At 48.8% G+C, this 18,741-nt stretch overlaps 1 long non-coding RNA gene across 1 annotated transcript; it reads right to left on the bottom strand.

Annotated features, from left to right (window-relative positions):
- Nucleotides 1-9,971: 9,971 nt before the first annotated feature.
- Nucleotides 9,972-11,344, bottom strand: LOC309842966. Its single transcript, XR_014299879.1, has 3 exons — nucleotides 11,261-11,344; nucleotides 10,322-10,434; nucleotides 9,972-10,151 (listed from the first exon to the last, which is right to left on the bottom strand). It is a non-coding gene; the product is annotated as an uncharacterized lncRNA (long non-coding RNA).
- Nucleotides 11,345-18,741: the final 7,397 nt, after the last annotated feature.

Here is an 18,741-nt window from a genome sequence, read left to right as displayed (position 1 = left end):
CCATCACTTTACCAGCTGAGCCACCCAGGCGCTCTGGTGTTCAATAATTCTTTGGTGATGCCAGCCAACCCACCTATGGAAAATCCTAACACAACTTTGAATTTCAACTCTGTTCCTATTGCTGTGAATCAGGTCCTATAAAATCTTGCTAATGCTGATTTAGCATAATTCTGGCTAAAGTTTAACACGAATGCTGTGTCCACAGGAACACCAAACCTTTCCAGCCTCCCTATAGATCTGGGCTCCGCTGGAACAATCAAGCAGAGGAGCTGGAGACATATTTCAGTTTGGCTTTTCTAGGCCCTTGGGAGAGCGTTCTAGTGTGTGGGTCCAAGGACTGACATGTTCCTCCTGGTCACAAGCCCCAGTGGATGGACCTTCATTAGGAAAAGGACCATCCAGGTACCATTTGAAAGAAGGGTACAAAGTAAAAAATGGGTTAGGAGAAGTTAAGCAGTTTGCCTAGGGTCACACAGCCAGTAAGTGGCAGAGCCAATAATCAAACCCAGATCTCTTTATCCATGTTGCTCATACCCTAGCCAACCATCTGCTCATAAAGCTGGTCTTAAAGAGTTCTTATGAGTGGTTAAAAAGATGGCACATAGGGGCATCTGGTTGGCTTGGTCAGTAGAGCACGCGATTCTTGATCTCAGGGTTGTGAGTTTGAGTCCCACGTTGGATGTAGAGATGACTTAAATCAAACCAAATCAAATTTTTTAAATGGTACATCAAGATTTTAGCACAGTGTAGGCATTCAAAAACTGTCATCTTCTGCTTTTTCGGCACAAAACCCTCCTCAACTCAGTTTCTCCTTTGCCTCTTGATCCTGAAGTCAAAAGATATTGCATAATGGGCCTTGATTCAAATTCCACCTCTGCCACTCACAGTGGGGAAATTTGGGCAAATTGTTCCACCTTATTAAGCCTCAGTTTCTTCTTCTGCCGAGTGTCAGAGGCTTATGTGGGATCAGGGAAGGAAGGGAAAGTTTACACAGATGTGAGAGGCCATTATTCATATCAAAAAGAATTTATTAGCATACTCAGAAGATCTACTGGGTTGGCTGTCTTCAATATTATTTCCAGAGAAAACCAGCTGGAAAGCTATTGTCAACAATAGGAGACCTCACAAAAAGCGATGAGATACAAAGTTAATATTCTTTAAGAAAACAGTGTCTTTCTATATACAAACCCTATACACCATCTTTTAAATTGTAATGGGACAAAACATCTCATTTATTAGAAGTGACCAAAAATATAAAAACATTTAAAAAGTAGGAAAGCATCTTAATAACACATACAAGTTCCCTTTGGGGAAAATAAATGGTTATGCTTTTGAGAAACATGTATGTGTGAAAAAATATATATATTCACAAAAAACTTTGAAAATGCTTGGACAAATCGAGAGGCATGATTTATTCTTGGATAAAGAGAATCAAAATTGCACACTTGGGTGGCTCAGTGGGTTAAAGCCTCTGCCTTCAGCTCAGGTCATGATCCCAGCATCCTGGGATCAAGTCCTATGTCCGGCTCTTTGCTCAGCAGGAAACCTGTTTCCACCTCTCTCTCTGCCTGCCTCTCTGCCTTCTTGTGATCTCTGCCTGTCAAATAAATGAATAAAATCTTAAAAAAAAAAAAAAAGAGTCAAAAAATCATTGTGATATTAGGTCTTTCTATATAATCCAAAACTTAATGCGATACCCATGTGTCATCTTTGCATGTCTGTATTTCACATGCACACACCTGTGAATCATCTTTTCATAACCTGTAATTTATCTTTCATCACATATGCATTTTTCTCTGGAAAGAGACACAAGAAATTGCTAACGGTATCTACCCCCCTAGAGGAGAACCGCTCACAGGGGACAAAGGTGCACCTTTGTTTACTATACTCTGTTTTGTTTCATAACTGAAAAATTCTGCCCTTCCATATGTATTACTTATCCAAAAATTGGTTTTAAAAAGAAATAAACAGCGGTGCCTGGGTAGCTCAGTCAGTGAGGTCAGTCTGCCTTCCGCTCAGGTCATGATCCTGGAGTCCCCGGATTGAGCCCAGGAGTCTGCTTCTCCCTCTGCCCTTCACCCCATTTGTGCTTGCTCTCTCAAATAAATAAAATCTTAGAAAGGAAGGAAGGAAGGAAGGAAGAAAGGAAGGAAGGAAGAAAGTTAGTTGAAAGAGCATTCTGAGCACAATTAAGACTAAATTTGTGGACAGTTGCCTTTCCACTTGTGCTGTAGGGAGCTATGTGACCTCAGGCTTTCACCAGCTTGGTTTCCGGTCCTGCCACACAGTGAGGTGGGAGCAGGAGAGTTCAGGTCTCCTTGCTTTTATTTCTTTTCCAGTGACTACATCCAACCTCTTCCCTGTAAGGACTGGTCTTGAGGGTGGTGACCCAGCCTCTCTCTCTCTCTCTCTCTCTCTCTCTCACACACACACACACACACACAGTATTAAAACAATTTCGGTGCAAGGCACATCTGCTTCCCTGGGAGCAGAAACCCTACCCGCAGCCCCTTTCCTGCCCTGCTCGCCTGGAGACTGTCTCGTCTTGGGAAAGTTACAGGTTTCATTTTGTCACTTGGAAGCTGCAGCAGCCAGGAAGGGAACCCGAGTTGACTCGGAGCCAGGGCCTTAATTGGATTGGATCCCTGTGGAGGCCATTAGCCTCTTGCTGCAGCTTGGCAGGGAGGAAATATTTCCTCCCTCGCCCCAGTCCCCACTTGCTCATGGCCCGGCCAAGATCTTCAATGGCCTACCACCCAAATAAGGTCCTGTATTAAGTTTCCAATTATTATGACTCTCCCTTCCGTTTGAGCAGGTTTTTACTGTTTCCAGGCACTAGCAAATACTCTGAGTGCTGTGAGTAGTCTCGTTTAATCTCTTTATTTACTCATGCCATAAAGTTTTACTGTGAGCCTACTGTGTGTCAGGCACTGTTCCAGGCCCAGGTCAGACAGCATCTTGGTTTTTATGAAGATTATATTTTATTTGAGGAGACAGACAACAAACCCATACCCAGGAGAGTTTGCCTACCCAGAGGTAATAAGAGCTACCACGGAGAACAAAGCAGAGTCAGGAGATGGGGAGGGGTGCTGGGGGCAGGGAACAGGAATAGCCTCTCTGATAAAGTGACATTTGAGTTAAAGATCTGGAGGATGTAGGGCAATATCGGGCCAACAGCGCTCTAGGCAGAGAGAACAGCAAGTACAAAGGCACTGAGGCAGGAATTTCCTCAGGGTGTTGGAGAAACGGTAAAGAGGCAGCTGAGAAATCAAACCTTCAGACAGTTTGGTGACCTGTTTGCCGACACTTCCTGCCAACAGTTCAGTGGATCTTACCCCCGCAGTGCCCTGTGAACACTGAAAAGTAGCAGAGGGTTTAGAAAAGCTTAGTTAGCTGGATAATAGAAATCATCCCAGGATGATAAATAACCCTTGCACAAAACAAACAAACAAACAAACAAATGAAAACAAAAAACAACCAAAAACAACAACAAAAAGCAAACCCAGATGTTTATGAGGCTATATATCTCTCTCTCTATATATATATATATAAAATCACTAAACATTACAAGAGAGAAGTAGTATTTATTGGCTGAATACTGTGCTTGTAACACTGTACATTGAGCTTTCAATATGAGGAAAGTATGACTCAAGGAGGACACGTGACTTGCTTAAGCCCACATAGCCAGGGCTTTCAACTCAGGTCCCATTATATGCCTGCCTTCACTGTGGCCCATGAGCATTGTGGGAGCAAGTCCACATCTGTCTTCTTTACCCTGGCACAGAGCACAGGGCCTGGCCCGGAGTCAAGACTAAAAAAATTGTTGATTAAAGGGTTATGCTCTCCATCCTCAAAGCCTTTTCTGATTCTAATGCACCCCTTTTGCTTCCCTGCTAAAATGCGATCCATCTAACCATGGAAATATTCTGCGACTGTTAAAAGTGATTGTTTGTTTAAATAAGGCATAGTTCATCTATACGGTGGAATAATACGTAGTCATTAAAAATAAGGTTGAGGGTTGCGGTGAATAAGTCTACTGGCAGGGGCTGGCCACCAGGCTGATGGCTTCCTGCACCTGCTGCTCTCAGCTCAGTGCCCCTGGATGCTCCCTTAGCTCAGACCCCACCCCTACTTCACCACAGCTCCAGCATCCCTGTCAACCCTAACATAGCAGCCTGAAGGCTCAGAAAGGATAGTGATCATCGCTATTCTCACCATAATTATTATTCAATCTTTGGAGGCTCACAGGACACTTAATATCTGCCTGATTGAGTGGACTGTGACCACAATCTCATTTAATACCCACAACCCCTGGGGTGCCTGGGTGGCTCAGTGGGTTAAGCCGCTGCCTTCAGCTCAGATCAAGATCTCAGGGTCCTGGGATCGAGTCCCCCATCGGGCTCTCTGCTCAGCAGGGAGCCTGCTTCCCTCTCTTTCTCTCTGCCTGCCTCTCCATCTACTTGTGATTTCTCTCTGTCAAATAAATAAATAAAATCTTAAAAAAATAATAATAAAACCCACAACCCCATTTAATACCTGTGATACCTACAACCTGAGCTGAGTATTATTATTTTATTATTTTTTATTTGTTTATGTTTTTTAAAAAGATTTATTTATTTATTTGACAGGCAGAAATCAGAAGCAGGCAGAGAAAGAGGAGAAAGCAGACTCCCTGCTGAGCAGAGAGCCCAATGCGGGACTAGATCCTAGGACCCTGGGATCAGGACCTGAGCCAAAGGCAGAGGCTTTAATCCCCTGAGCCACCCAGGCGCACCCCCCCCCCCTTTTTTAAAGAGTATTTCTGAGTAATCTCTACACCCAGTGTGGGGCTTGAATTCATAACCCTGAGATCAAGAGTTATGTGCTCTATGACGGAACCAACCAGGTACCCCTGAGTTGAGTATTATTATTGCTCCCCATTTTACAGAGGAAACTGAGGCTCAGAGTGGTTAAATCACTCGCCTAAGTCAAATAGCTGGTAAATGAGCAGCAGAGCTGGGATTTGAACCCGAGTTTAGACCGTACACTGTGCTACACTGTTCTGCCCCTCTCCCACAGCCATCGGGTGAGCAGTACCCCTCGTTCAGCAGTGTTTCTCCACTAGATGCTTCCTCTGCCCTCTGACCTTTGCCCTAGGACTATGAATACAATCTTCCAACATAGACAAATAGCTCTGACCACATAGGGTCCCGCCCAGAGTTAGTGGCCCTGACTCAGAGGAGCTGCTCATTTCCTTCCGCCTAAAGGTACAGAGACAGCCAAGCTGTTGCCCCAGGAGAACCCCGGGGCCGGGTAGTCTTTCTCCAGCTGTTTTCTTGCTACCTGAGAGCAAAACTCGGCAACCATCTCCAGCCATAAGGTTTGATTTGAATAAGGATATTTCTTCCCCATCCTTGGCCATTCATAGTTCATTTATTCGGTACTTTGAGGCCTGAACAATCAGTCCTTTAGATCACAGCTAGGTAGCAGAGGGGGCGTTAAACTATTTGAAATTCAAGCAGGCGATGGTATTTTTTTCAAAGCTGAGAAGTGTCCTTCACGCTTCAAAAGAATAAATGCATTCCCCAGCTCTGAGCTGTGCTGAATGTCCAGCCAGAGGAGACCCTGCAAACAGGGGAAAAGGAAAAGCCTAGAACCGATGTTTTCTCAGCTGCATCCCACACCCTGGGGGCTTATCTCCCCTCCCTTGTTGGCTTGGAGATACCTGGAGGCCCACAGAGCTAATGCAATATCCGAGTTTCGACCAGGACCGCCTAGTCTTTGTGTATTCACCAGGGGACAGTCCCTGGCAGAAGGACAACAGCCTTGCCTGAGCTGCTCCCGGACATGGCCAGGGTCCTGGGGGATGAGCCCAGTACTGTTTTCTTCTCTCATTTGGTTCACCTCTGTATTTTCAGGTGGGGTTCCAGAAGGAGTTCCTTCTTCCCCTGCCGTTCTTTTTGGCAACTGGAAACACCGCTGCCAAGGCAGAGACCGGAGTCCCTGGAGTCAGCCAGCGGGCCTCCCCAGAGGGTGAGCATGTCCAAGCCCCACAGAAGGCTGATCTAGTATGTGAAGCAAGGCCCCATCTCAGTCCCTCAATAGAGGAGGATGACAAGGAAAAGGAAGGTTAAAGGGGGCCGGCACCCCTTCCTGCTGATCAGAAATAAACACTACAACAAGGGCGTCTGGGTGGCTCAGCTGTTTAATTGTCCAACTCTTGATTTCAGATAAGGATCTCAGGTTCAGGGGCGCCTGGGTGGCTCAGCGGGCTAAAGCCTCAGCCTTTGGCTGAGGTCAGGGTCTCAGGGTCCTGGGATCAAGCCCCACATCAGACTCTCTGTTCAGCAAGGAGCCTGCTTCCTCTCCTCTCTCTGCCCGCCTCTCTGCCTACTTGTGATCTCTGTCAGTCAAATAAATAAATAAAATCTTAAGAAAAAAAAAGCATATCAGGTTCACGGGATCGAGCCCCATATAGGGCTCCACACTCAGGGAAGAGTCTGCTCCAGATTCTCTCTCTCTCCCTCTGCTTCTCCCCCCAGTTGTGTTCTCTCTTGGAATAAATAAATAAATAAAATCTTAAAAAGAAAAAAAAGGAAAGAAAGAAACACTGTAAGAGTCAGCAAAATCAGGATATTTATGTGACCTTAAAGTATTCCTACAGAGGGCTTACTACTTGCAAAGAAAAAAAACCAAAAAACAACAAAAAAAACACAACTGTAACATTTAGTGTAGAAACCAAACCATCTCTTAACTGTTGATCAAAATGAACATCACCCTCTCTGGGCAGACAGACATGGGGTTGCTCCTGGAAATGATGCTCACAGTACCAGTTTAAAAAATATTCCAGCTGAGGTGCACCTGGGTGGCTCAGTGGGTTAAAGCCTCTGCCTTCAGCTCAGGTCATGATCTCAGGGTCCTAGGATGGAGCCCTACATCGGGCTTTCTGCTCAGCGGTGAGCCTGCTTCCTCCTCTCTGCCTCTCTGCCTACTTGTGACCTCTGTTTGTTAAATAAATAAATAAAATATTTTTAAAAACATTCCAGCTGAGAATGTACAACCTGAATCTTGTCCTGAGGAGCCATCAGACACACCCAAATTGAGCAACATTCTATTAAAAATACCTGGTCCTGGGGGTGCCTGGGTGGCTCAGTGGGTTAAAGCCTCTGCCTTCGGCTCAGGTCGTGATCCCAGGGTCCTGGGATCGAGCCCCATATCAGGCTCTCTGCTCTGCGGGAACCCTGCTTCCTCCTCTCTCTCTGCCTGCCTCTCTGTCTATTTGTGATCTTTGTCTGTCAAATAAATAAATAAAATCTTAAAAAAAAAAAAAAACCTGGTCCTTATACTTCTAAATATCAATGTCATGCAAAGCAAGTTGCATTCAACTTTCCTCATTCCTCCTGCATGATTCCTCCCCTCCAGAGCCTTCTGTCTAGCACCCCACCTCCTATTGTCTCAAGTGGGACTGGGAATTCATGGAACCAGAAACCCCCTTTTCTGTTTCCTGCTTGTCAAGACATTCAGGAGTGTTTCCCGCTCTGTCTGGAGTATAGATGACTGTTGTCTTCCCCAAAGAGCAATGTGTGTAGTGGTTAAGGACTCCAGTGTTAAATTCAGACTGCCTGCGTCAGGTGCCTTTAGCAAGTAACTAGTCCGTGAACTGTGGCAAGTCTCTTCACTTCCATAAGCCTCAGTTTCCCACTGTTATTCCTAAACTGTTCTCCCCGAGTTTGCTGACTGGCCAAGAAAACCACAGATTTAAGAAGGAATATCACAGAAGGCTGATTACTGCTGGAGATTAGGGGGAATTACTCAGAATTTGCACGAGCTCAGACTCCATCTGAGTCTGGGGCAGAGAAGAGTCCAACAGGGTTTCCAGAAGCGAGGATATTTAGCACAGATATAAACCGAGCATCTGCTGTGTGTCAGGCCCTGTGCTAGACGTCATGAACACCACCAAAATAAAACCCCAGTTCTCATCAGCTTCTGTTCTTGCAGAGTGACAGCCAAGTTCTGTTACTAGCAAACAAATAAACACATAATGCATGGGGTGGGGAATGTGCTATGATGAAAAAATAAAACAGGTGTCGAGGCTAGAAGGTTTACCCATCTGTGAAATGGGGATATTGCAAGGATCTAACTCACAGCCCCCCTCCCAAGGATTAAAGGGAATCGCGTAGGGAGGACGTGTAGCTCGATGTCTGACACAGAGCGCTCAGTACCTCACATGCTTTGCAAATGCTTAAGAAATGGCTATTCGTGGGACTGGATCGTGTCATTTCTTTAACAAGAATTTTTTGAGAATTCTTTAATATGTGCCAGCCCCTGAGCGACTCTCAGGATGACGAGTCTGATGCGTCCCAACCACGGTGCGCAAGAGGCTCAGAGCAGTCTAGCAGCGGGGACGGATCCACGGGCGGTTCCAAGTACGATAAGAACCAAGAGTTATCGAGCGTTTACCGTGTACCAGGCACTATTTTGAGCATTTTATCTGTATTAAGTCATATCATCTTCCACAATTCTGAGCTAAGCGCCGTTTTACAAATGAGAAAACAAGATCAGTGAGGTTAGATCATGAGCCTAAACTCAGGAATCCTGGTGTGTTATGGGAGCTCTGCGGAGGGCCCCCGACAGGACCGATCAGGGAAGGCTTCTTGGAGGAGGGCCCATTTAAGATTAGGTTTTCGTAATGAGTCGATATTAGCGGGGCAGGATGGGGGAGGGAGGCTGTCCAGGTACAGGGAGCAGCTTGTGTGGGGGCCTCAGAGGAGAGAAGGAAGGCTCTTCTGCTTCCCAGCCACTCCTCTGGTAATGAAGGAGCGGAGAAAGGACAGATGGGCCGGGCTGGGCGGGGAGGACCCTGTGCTTTCTGAAGAAACGTGGCCTTCCTCTTGGGTGGGGAGGTGCAGTGAGAAGCCTGGGAGGAGCATTTACCTGCCCTGGTGGGGGTCCTCCAGGCAGAGGGGCGCCCCCAGGCTTTTGCTCCCTGAGCGGTTTTGCTCCCTGAGTTCCCTGAGCGCCCACTTTAGGAGAAACAGCCTCTTGGCTGGGAGACCCCCTGCTGACCCAGGGTCTCTCTCCAAAGGGATGTCTCATAAAGAGCCAGAATAGAGAATGAAGGGGGAGCCCCTAGTCGAGTCCCCAGGACGGCAACTGTGGGACCCAATGGAAATCTGGGGCTTGAGTCTGGTTGATATTCTTGACTAAAAGTGAATTGAAACAAAACAAAAATTTTAAGGGGCCCCTGGCTGGCTCCGTGCGTACAACATGTGACTCTTGATCTCAGCATTGTCTGAGCCCCATGCTGGATGTGGAGATTACTTTAAAAAAGAAAAGAAGGGCCCCTGGGTGGCTCAGTGGGTTAAGCCTCTGCCTTCGGCTCAGGTCATGATCTCAGGGTCCTGGGATCGAGTCCAGCATCAGGCTCTCTGCTCAGCGGGGAGCCTGCTTCCTCCTCTCTCTCTCTCTCTCTGCCTGCCTCTCTGCCTACTTGTGATCTCTCTCTGTCAAATAAATAAATAAAATCTTTAAAAAAAAAAAAAAGACTCTCTTTTCCTCTCCTCCTGCCTTTCCTCCTGCTCATGTGCTCACTCTCTCTCTCTCTCCCCAAAATAAACAAATCTTTAAAATAAATAAATAAATAAGAAAAGAAAAGAAAACCTAAAAAGAAAAACAAAAAACCCACACTCTTTTACAGAGTTATGCATGCATATGGTAAGAGAAATGAATAATAATTCAAGCAGTTCCATGGACACTACAGCCCAGAGCCCGCCTCCCCCACCCTGACGCATTTCCCCTCCAACCAGCCCTGTGCTTGACCATTTTTCTAGGTTGCCTTCCAAAGACATTCTATGCATATATGCATAGATTTATGTAGACATATCCCACAGAGGAATTTTAATAATGAATTTGAATGATCTTCTTTGGTGGGGGCGGGGAGTCCATTAAAAAATAAAATATGTTCATTGTAGAGAACGTTGAGGGGAAAAAAAAACAACACAAAAAGTAGAAAAGCAGAACAAAGCCTGAGCAGCAAAGGCAATTGCTGCTCACATTTTCAACCCAGGATTTCTGCTTTAATAAGAAAAATAAATAACATTTGAATGGCATGGTAAAAAGCCGCTGGGCGTTCTCCACCGTGTTCCATCTGCCCCCTCTCAATGGCATAATATCTGAAATAATGCGGGTTATTATTCCTTCAAGTGAGCAAACAGGGATTTGGGGAGCTAGTCCCAGAAAGCAAGCGCTCCTTTCCACACCCACTCCCCACTTTTTCTCCCCCAGGTGGCCGCAGGAGGGGGGCCACCTCCCTGCCCAGCAGAGACAAAACCTGGCTTCCCACCTTTGTCTGCTAGAGGGAGGTTCCCCTGACAGGGGCCACCACCAGGCACTGCTGCTTTTACGTCCTGGCCCGATGGGGGGTCCTCTCTCTCCTCCTGCTGCTGAGATGGGGACCTGGTGAGGAAGGTATGGGGCACATTGAGAGCCCTGGCACTGGGGCCAGAGGGCCCTTTGGCAACTGTGGGACTTCTGCTTTCTGTATCTCATTGTCTTGAATGGCCGAGAAATGCGTGCACACGTAGCAAGTGCTCTGTAATGCTCTTACCATTCTGGTGCTCTTGGCTGGGGAGTAGGCAGAGAGGACCCGGCTCTGTTTTCTGAGGGCCATGTCTCCACACTCCCCATTCCCAGGCTACTCTGCCCATAAGCCCCAGCTTCCCAGAAGCACACAGATCTTTGCTCATGCTGTACCCTCTGACCTTCTTCTCAGGCTTTCCCGGCCGAGGAAATCTTTCTCATAGTCCAGGATTCAGAGGTGAAGCCTCTAGGGATCTTCCTACAAATACACCTCCACCCTCAGTCCAAATAAACCTCTTCCTCCTCTAGATCCGGCACCACCGGACACTAGATGAACACGCTGGATTCAAAGGATTTGGGTAACCCAGGGGTCCTCCCCAGATCCTCCAGCTGACAAGGGAACTAATGAGTTCCTTAAAATTGCATCCACAACCCTCCTTTCTCCCTTCCCAACAGAACCCTCTGGCCAGCCCCCTTAGTCTGGGAAAGCCCACCCCCATATCAGTTCCAAGCATTTAGACGGAGAAGGCAAAGCCAACCAGCTCCTGGCATTGTTTTGGTGCTGTTATTGGTCCAGGGATGACCCTAGGACACAGCTTGCCCAGTCAGACTTAAGGGAAAAACCCTAGATGTCTGGTACAGAGGCACAGCCTCTTTCCTTTTGCTGGGGAAGAGTAAGGATGCTTGACAGTCTACATGTTACCTGCAGCCATCTTGCCACCAAGAGGGTAGCTGACTTTAGACTGGTTCCAGTGTGCAGAACAGGACACAGAAAACTCCTGGGTCCTTAAGCCATCATCAAGCCATGGAATCAACCAATCCTGAGGTCAGGAATGCGTCAGGACTTCCTGTTGGTGAAATAATAAATTGCCTTAATGTTTCAGCCTACCGAGTCAGGTGTCCACATCACTGACCACAGCACAAGAGCTCACATTTAACATTTTGAGCACTTCCTATGCTCCTGGCACTGTTTGGAGAGCTTTACGTGCCTAAATTCACTTAACACTCACAACTGCCCTCGTGGGTAGATGTGATCCATGTCATAACTCATAGCACATTTTCTGGAGTGAGACCTCCTGGGTTTCCACAGCTCTGCTACCTACTGTGGAAACGGAGCCAGCTGCGTCCCCTCCTCTGCCTTGACGTCCTCACCTGAAAATAGCACCTGCTTCACAGGTTGTAGCAAGGGTTAAAATAGGATAAGCCACAGAGTCCTTGTACCTTAGCCTTTATGCCATTATTCTCATTTTATAGACGAAACCAAGGCCCAGAGAGTCTAGGACAGGACCTAAGTTTCCATGTGCAGTACGTGAGTCAAGCCTGTATGATCGAGCTCTTCAGTCTGTAGTCTCGACCACCAGATTCGGAGCCCTGCTGACCACGTGGGGAGAAGCCCAGGAGATGAGCAGGTTACAGCCGGGTGGCCCATCTCATTGGCCTCCCGGGACCGCATCCATTGAATTGGCACTCTCCAGACCCGTCTAGGGCCTCGTGTGTGCTGTCCACACCCCCACTTCCAGTTCTGGAACACCACCGCCCATAAGTGGTACGGGGGCCCGGGTGTGGCTGGCAGTTGATCTAGGAGGTTAGGGATGACAGTGTGGGGAGCCACCGCTAAACAAATGAAATTTGATTATCAAATATCCGTTGTCTCAAAAGTCTGGCCAACATTTCCACCCGTGGGAACACAGGACTCTGGACAGGCTGCCTCTTTCTTCAGGCCTCATTTGGCTGCTCCAGTCCTTTTCTCGCATTTGCGGTTGCAAGTCTTCCCCGTTTCCTTGGCCGAGGCCTTCCTGTAGGCTGTGGCCAGGGAGAGGGCAGTGCCCTTCGCATCCGAGGGGGCCGCCCGTGTATATGGCCACGCAAAGACCCTCCTCTTCACGGAGGAATGCTGGGGCCAGGTTCCAATGTAACATCCCTCCCTCGGCCAAGTCCGTCAGCATCTTGAGGCTCTGGGTTGTGTGGATTCCGGCCTCTGGCTCCGGGTCTCAGTCTTATTCCAGTGAGTGTCCAAGGAAGGAAGACAAAGTCAACGCACGCTGAGTCCTTCCCAACTCCGTGACTCCCCCCACCTCCCCGGCCCCCCCGCACCTCTCCATGAGTCAGTACCGAAGCCAGGCCCCAGAGCCTTTCCTGTCCCCTTCCCAGGCTCCGGAAGAACGGCAGGATGGGAGCTGCACCCAAGCCATTTTTGGACTTGGCCGAGTGGCAGGTGTTGGCAGGCTGTCTCTAGGGGCTAGGCGAATTGCTCAACGCCCCACATCCCACAGCCAACCTCCTTCTCCTACCCCGAAAATGGGAGAATCCCAGGAGATGAGTAAGGGATGCCCATGGATAGGTGGGAACACTGTGCACCCCAACTCCTGAATAGAGAGGACAGGGTCAGAGAAGTTCAGAAGATGAATCTGGAGCCAGAGGACCTGGGTTCAAATCCCCTAGCACATACACTTTCTGCCTCAGCTGCCCCATGTGTTAAACAAAAAAATGGGGGGATGCCTGGGTGGTTCAGTCAGTTATGTGTCTACTTTTGGCTCAGGTCATAATCCCAGGAACCTGGGATCGGGTCCCACATCAGGCTCCCTGCTGAGCAGGGAGCCTGCTTTTCTCTCTGCCTGCTCGGCCTCCTGCTCCCCCTGCTTGTGCTCTCTCTCTGACAAACAAATAAATAAAATCTTAAAAAAAAAAAAAAAAAAAAAAAACAGGGATATTAATAGTCCCTCCCTCCAAGGTGGCGAGGAATAAATAAATTCATATCTATAAAGCACTCAGAAGAGCGCCTGGCACATAAAAAGGACTCAGTTGGTGGCTGGCTGGCTCAGTGGGTAGAGCGTGCAACTCTTGATACGGGGTCATGAGTTCAAACCCTCACGCTGGGTGATGGAGCCTCCTTAAAAAAAAAAAAGCACTAAGTTCGTGTTTGTTTAATGAAAAACATAGATTTGGTAAATAGTGAGGGGCCCCCCATGTGCCATGTTCTGAGGATACGTCGATAAGCAAGAACAAGAAGGACAGACCGATTCGGTAGGGTGGGTTGGGGCCCAGGAATCTGTTAGCACATAGCCCCCACACTCAAGTCCAAACTTCACTGAACTAGCAAAGAAACTGAGGCACGGGAAGGGACAGGCCATGGCCAGGGTCTTGTAGCTGGAGAATAACAACAGAGGCACTAAAGCTTACAGAGTACTTCTAAGGGGCCAGACACATCGTTGTTTTATTAGTGTCTTGTCCTTGTCCCCAGGGTATAAGCGAGGAACAGAGCACAGAGAGGTTAAGTAACTGGTTCAAGGTCACACTGTTAGGAAACAGTAGAGCCAGGACTGAAACTTAGGCAGCCTGGCTCAGCAAACAGCCAAATAAAACTAATAATTAACTGTTGTCTCTTGGGTGTCCACAAAGGTACTGCAAAATACAACACCTTCTTTCACCCTCCCCCACCCAATAAAGTGGGTACCATCACTGTCCCCATTTCACAGATGAAGGAACTGAGGCCGAGGGAGAGGATGCGATTTACCCAAGTTCTCGCAACGAAGCTCTGACACAGCTGGGGTTTCTAGAAACTAGGCTCATCCTGCCTTCCCAGACCTCTTAATTCCCAACCACTTTCCCTGGCCTGGCTGGAACCTATTCTGTCACCCTCCATCCCTTCTGGGCCCAGGGCAGGACGTGCAGAGAATGCAGACGCCATTGAACCACAGTCTGGACAAACAAGCATTATGAGCAGAGTCCTTCTGCCAAGCAGAGAGAGCCCTAGAATGTAGCCAGAGCCAAGGGGATGCTGTTCTGGCCCAGCCGCAGCCCTGCTCCCTGCAGCCTGACCCCAAGATTCCAGATTCTCTGAGAAGCCTGGACTCCTCCAGGCTCAGAACACACCAGTGGTAACAGCCGTGCTCAGCTCTCCTGGATCGTCCACACACCTTCTGTGAGGGTTGGACTTCACAACAACCTTATGAAGAAGGTTCTAGCATTATGTTCATTTTGCATGGAGCAGGACAGTTGAGTGTGAAGAGCATTGACTCTGGAGCCGGAAAGCCCGAGTTCCAACCCCAGCTTGGCCACTTCCGGGTCGTGGCCTCGGGCAGCACTTAACCTCTCCGGGCCTCAGCTCTCCTGTCACAAGAATGAGGACAATAATCGTTCCTCAGCCTCACAGGGCGGGAAAGAAAACTCCAAGTGCCAGGACATGGAAAGCACTTAGAACAATGCCCAGCACATAAATAAGCACCACGTGTTCACTATTTTAAGGAAACCGAGGCTCAAGGAAGTTCTGTGACTCGTCACTCAAGGGCCATGTAGAAGAATCGGGGCTTGAACTCAAGTCTGTTTGCCTCCAAAACAGCCCTCTTGTCACATGTGAGGGGCACAGTCTCCTGATGAACGAGCAGGGTATTTAGGCTGAGGGAAGACAGACATTTTAGGTTGAGGAAAAACAGCATTTGCACAGAGGTGGAAATGGGCTGCAGAGCTGCCTGCTGCTAAGACCATCCCCACCCCCACAGCGCCAACACCCAGCCACGAAGGTGAGACTGAAGGCAAGTCATATCAGTCCAGAAGCATTTCTTGAGCACTTACTCTGTGCCAGGCCAGGCACCGGGCACTAAGAACAGAACAAATACCAAAGGTCTTGCTCTCAAGAAGTTCAATAATCTAGTGGAGGAGCTGGGTAGAAGCAAGCAAATCACCAGGAACCAGCCAAATAATGCTTCCAGAAGGGACAGGAGCAAAGAGCAAATTCTCCCCAGGGAGGTGCTAGGGAAGGCTCCATGAGGGAACTGGCATGTGAACTGGACGTTTAAGAGCTGAGCAAGGACAGGAATGCCTGGGTGTCTCATTCGGTTGAGTGTCTGTCTTCAGCTCAGGTTGTGATCCTTGGGTCCCAGGATGGAGCCCCTTATCAGGTTCTCTGCTCAGTGGGAAGTCTGCTTCTCTCTCTGCTTCCCTCCACTTGTGCTCATGCTCTCTCTCTCTCTCTCTCTCTCTCTCTCTGTGTCAAATAAGTAAATCTTAAGAAAAAAAAATGCTGAGCAAGTACAAAAGGGGAAAGTGAGTCCACCCCAAGTAGAGTGCCCCACAGAAGTCACCAAGCCCGTGGGCTGTTTGGGGGAATGGCGAGTCCAGAGCAAGGCAGATGGGAATGCAGAAGTGGTTTGAGGCCACAGGAGGGAAGGCCACTGTATTGGTCGTAAGTCCAGGGTTGCAAGGGACAGAAAACACAATTCCAAGAGACTTAAATGGAATGGTAATGTATAGACTCAAGAAACAAACAAACAAACAAACAAAATAATTCAGCTTATCTGCTTCAGGTACAGCTGGATCTAGGAGTTCAAATGATGCCACCGGGATTTGGCCTCCCATCTTTCTGCTTCCTTTGTTAGCTTCACTGCAGAGAAGGTTCTTTCCAAATGAAGGCAGCTCCAGGCTTATACCCTCCCAGTTCCAAGCCCTGTGGAAGGAAAGAGTCATTCATCCAAATGTTTAAACACAGATTCTGAAATTGAATCCCCCTGGAGTGGTTTGGGTCACATGCCTGTGCCTGAACCAGTCACTGTGTGGGGGTGGGGAAGAAAACGCTCATTGGCCAAACTGGTGTCACATTACTATCCCTAGGTGTGAGCCCCACCCAAAATCACAGGGATTGAGAATGGGGGAAAGATGGCTTCCTAGGTGAATTTCAAACATCAGCTTATCTGCAACCATGCTGGCAACCTCTGCTTTCAGAAATTCAAGTTCTTATTAATATATTCTCCTATTCCACAGTAAGTAGTTTGGTGAATTTCAAACATCAGTTTATCTGCAACCATGCTGGCAACCTCTGCTAGATGGCTTCCTAGGAATAAAAGTATTAGAAGATCAGAAGAAGCAATAGATGCTGGGCAAAGGTGGCGGTCTGGACCCCAAGGCCATGGTCCTTTGGGCAGTGGGCAGCTGGTGAGGGCTTTAATTCACTGATCAGCTTAGATTAGATTTGTGCCTTGGGAGTGGAGAAGGGGGAGTGGAGGGGGACAGATATATTTGTAAGAAGATGCAAGTCCCTTTAAGAGATCCTAGAAGATGGGGCACCTGGGTAGCTCAGTAGGTTAAGCCTTTGCCTTTGGCTTGGGTCATGATCCTCCCTGCATCGGGCTCTCTGTTCAGCGGGGAGCCTGCTTACCTTCTTCTGTCTCTGCCTGCCTCTCTGCCTGCTTGTGATCTCTGTCTGTCAAATAAATAATTAAATAAAGATCTTTAAAAAAAGAGAGAGAGAGAGAGAGAGAGATCCTGGAAGCCTGGGCAGAAGACATAGAGAAGGGGGGGATGCGAAACATGCCTGGCTGGGATGCCCCAGTTGTTACTGGAAGGGCTTTTCAAGGACCAACACCACGTCAGCCTCTTGCTATGGGCCCGCAGATGCCAACAAGAGCGTGGGCTGAGGGCCCAGCCTTCTTCCCCGCTCAGAACCCCATGACTAACTCTTTCCCTCCATCTGCTCCCACACTTACTCAGCCCCCCCATCCCTACTCTGACCCCAGGCCCCAGAGACCCTGATCTCCTGTGGCTCCCATTGTGGGGTGGTCAGCTTGACATCAGGTCGTCGTGAGGGGGTGGCTCAGCACCTCTACCTCTCCCAGCCTTGGCGGCCCCTTCCTTAGTTTCCAATCTCCCACTCCACAGCCCCCAGGCCTGGGACATCACCTCCCAGGCTACAGGCAGGCCAGCTCCTCTCTCTGGTGAAAGGAGGCTTTGTGAGATCAGCCTGAGAGCTGGCAGGCGCTGGGCTGGCCCACGTGGCTCTCCCAAAGGCCCTCATCCAGCCATTCCTGTTTCTGGCCACTTAGGCCTTTCCAGAGAGCAGGGAGGAGGCCAAAGGGGGCTTGAGCCGCTAGGGGGGACTTCTGGGCCTGCAGCAGCCAGGCTCCGGGTATAGGCTACATCCTGGTTTCCATCTGCCTGGGGTCTGAGGGAGGAGCCTGGGGGGCAGGGCTGGCTGCTGGAACCTTCAGAGACTTGGAACAAGAGGGCCTTGCCAGCTGGACCCCAGCAGATCTGGGGCTTTCGCCAAACTGAAAGCCGTGGTGTGCCAGACAAGGCCAGATCCCTGTTGCCCAGCAGCCCAGCCAAACTTGGAGAGCTATGGAGGGAGAGGCAGGGCACTGAGGCCATCCAGGAAAGGTTATGAGGTTTGGGGGTGGGTGGTGAGAAAGGGAAGAGCTTAGGATTTACAGCGTCAGCACAGACTGCCAGAGACCTTCCAGACTGAACCTGTGGTGTTGTGTCACAATACTGGGCTACTGTTTATTGAGTACTTACTAAGTATTGGGCACTGTGTCAGAAACTTCATATACATTATCTCATTTATCCTCATACCAACCATATAAGGACAATACTGTCTATCCATGGGGCTGTCTTGTATGATTGTCCAGGTTGTTCACTGCACAAGGGTCCCCGCCAAGGAAGACACGTGAAGGCCAAAATCCCCCCAGCCCTCCACTTACCAACAGTACCCTGCAGACCTGTGTCTATACCAAGATCCTATTCACCTTATGTCCCAGGGAAGCAGACTCTGAGGAGATGAAATGACTGGTTCAAGGCCCCAAAACTAACACATCGCAGACAGAGGCTTCAAACTCAGGTCTGTCTTGCTCCAAAACCTCTAACTTAACCAGTACTCTCTGTGTTCAGGCCTGTTGACCTGGACTCCTCTCTACTTTCCTCTTTCCTTCAGACTCAACTGCTCAGAGTTTGCAGGGTGGTGTGAGCGAAAGCCTGGACTGGGAAGCAGGCCACTGGCTCACAGTCCTGGCTCTGCCTCTCCACATTTCCTCTCCACACCTCATGCTCCTCATGAAATGAGGGGTGGGTATGCCAAGCAGAGCTCTTCAGGAGGAAGCAACAAAAACCAGCTTTGGCTTTCTTAAACAATATCAACAATGAAAACAAATGCCCTGGAGGGATCTGGGGCTGCCCACAGAATGGAAGGAGGAGGTAAACCAGGCCTGGGAAAGGCCAGAAACCATGGCCACTCAAGGATCCAGCAGCAGGGACCCGGGAACGGTACCTTGAGGGGAAGGGTTGCAGCAGCCCCCCACAACTCATGCCCGTAGCAAGAGGAAGGATGGTCGGTCTCCCCGTAGGAATGACCCGAATCATGTGGGCTCTGGGAGAGAAGCTTCTCGAAGGCCGCAAAGTTGCAAAAGATGCAGGTAG

Source organism: Mustela nivalis, assembly GCF_964662115.1.
Source record: "Mustela nivalis genome assembly, chromosome: 10".
NCBI lineage: Eukaryota > Metazoa > Chordata > Mammalia > Carnivora > Mustelidae > Mustela > Mustela nivalis.
The sequence above is the reverse complement of the archived record's forward strand: the minus strand, read 5'-3'. Positions and strand labels throughout refer to the sequence as shown.